This window comes from Caretta caretta, chromosome 1, assembly GCF_965140235.1.
Source record: "Caretta caretta isolate rCarCar2 chromosome 1, rCarCar1.hap1, whole genome shotgun sequence".
NCBI classification, from domain to species: domain Eukaryota; kingdom Metazoa; phylum Chordata; order Testudines; family Cheloniidae; genus Caretta; species Caretta caretta.
In genome coordinates this window covers 318,201,052-318,202,912 of record NC_134206.1, presented here as the reverse complement: position 1 = coordinate 318,202,912, position 1,861 = coordinate 318,201,052, and the positions used below count along the sequence as shown (strand labels likewise).

Sequence of the window (1,861 nt, the reverse complement as noted above, 5' to 3'; positions counted from 1 at the left end):
AGATGTTCCCCACTGCTACATTGTACACATTACCAGAATAGGGGGGGAAATGTATCTTAATAACTCACTCTTCTGAACAACAATATACTTTCTGTCTGAAAAGTGATAAGAGTGAAACTCTAACTTCTATTATATTGCTTAGTCAGTTTTTAACTATAGATGTGCCTGCTGCATCCACAAACAGATCTTGATTTGTTTTTATATTGTCCCTCAAACTCTGTGCATAATTTTTACCCTATGGATGGGCCACCAACTGTTCAGAACAGGGATTTGTTTAATTATTGATTTGGAGCTTGTTCAAACTGTCACTGGTCACCGAGAACAAGGTATTATCTCTGCTTCCTGATTAGAGTTTTAGTCATTCCACTAAAAAACAATTTATTTTAGTCAGAAGATTAATTTTATTCCAAGGATCTCAAAATTGTGGGCGGAAGGGTTGTACACACCTGTAAGAACAAATTTTTAGGCATATATATGTATATAGTGACAGGGTCAGACCAGATGGCTATAGGAGAATAATTTTTTTTTCAAGGGGAGAGAGCGAACGCAGTCCCCCACTACCACAAATTATGCAGTCGAGTTTCCTGCATTTGGGGAAATCGCAGGGGTCAGCACACCCACAGTGCAATGGATGAGCCTCACCCTGGGAAAGTCACCTTCGTGATCGTGGTATCTCACCTGCCAGCTACAGGAGAGTAATTTTTTTTTAAGCAAAAGATGTTTTTATTTGCATAACACACTTACACATGCTGCTGTTTTTACTTTGTAACACAGCAACCAATCACAATTGTTTTCTCATTAGCTTCAGGGGAGGGAAGCGTTCAAGCTTGCCTGGGCCCAGAGCGGGGGGCTTCCTCGACTCTCATGGTCTTCCACCCCCTCGAGTTACCTGGCACCACGCCCGAGTGTCACCAACAATTCCCTCCTCTGAAAGCACCCAACAAGAGGAGCAGGCTGTGGGGTGGACAATCTGGGGGAGGGGGAAGCACGTGCACCCACGTGTGAAAGGACCGCTCTAAGGTGGTGGTGTCCGCAGCGGCAATGGCTGGGGTTGGGGTCCCTTACTCTCTCCCCCAATCAAAGGATCAGACAAAGGGACCCGGACTGGGACACCGAGCAGAGAACCTCAGACAGCACCCACCGCTCCTCAAAAGCATCAAGAGAGTCGGTGGACACCGCCCAGAGGAACTCCGCCCGGATATGTGAATGGACCGAGGATTGGAAAACGGCTCCACAGTCCCAGGAAACTCCATCGGCCAACCTCCTCTCTCTGGTTTTATAAATGGCCATATTAGCCAGGGCCAGGAGGAGGTTAACTAGGAGATCCCGTGCCTTTGAGGCCACGGTTGGGGAGTGCATAAATAAAAAGGTGAGGGGAAAAAATGCAACCAAAAACATAATAGGAGATTTGTGAGGAGCCAGAAGGGGGCTGCAGAAAGGGGCTGCAGCCTGGCGCACTCCAAATATTCGTGCGCCAGGGTTTCCCTCACACCACAAAAGGAACAAGTATCTGGGACGGGGGTGAACCGTGCCAAGTACGTGCCCGTGCTCACAGCTCCGTGAAGGAGCCGCTAACTGATGTCCCCAACAGGCCTCGGAACCAAGGTGGAATATAGGCTGGCCCACCGGGGCTGCTCACCCTCCAAAGGTAGCAGAAGGTCTCGCCACTTTGTGTTGGGGCGGGACACTAGGGTGAGGGCGTGAAGGGTGTGCAGCACGAGCGTGTATAGATGTTTCCTTGGCGCGGTTTGGAAGCATACCGGCTGCAGTTCATGCAGCCGGCTCACAGTGAAGGGGTGAGGAGGTTGATTGGGTCTGTGGGGCAGGGGTCCAATTAAAAGGTCCGGTGGGCCTGGGGTAG

At 49.6% G+C, this 1,861-nt stretch overlaps 1 non-coding gene across 1 annotated transcript; it reads right to left on the bottom strand.

Moving 5' to 3' along the window:
- Positions 1 to 529: 529 nt before the first annotated feature.
- Positions 530 to 693, bottom strand: LOC142070695 (U1 spliceosomal RNA). The gene has a single exon (XR_012666654.1). It is a non-coding gene; the product is annotated as a U1 spliceosomal RNA (small nuclear RNA).
- Between the last annotated feature and the right edge of the window lie 1,168 nt (positions 694 to 1,861).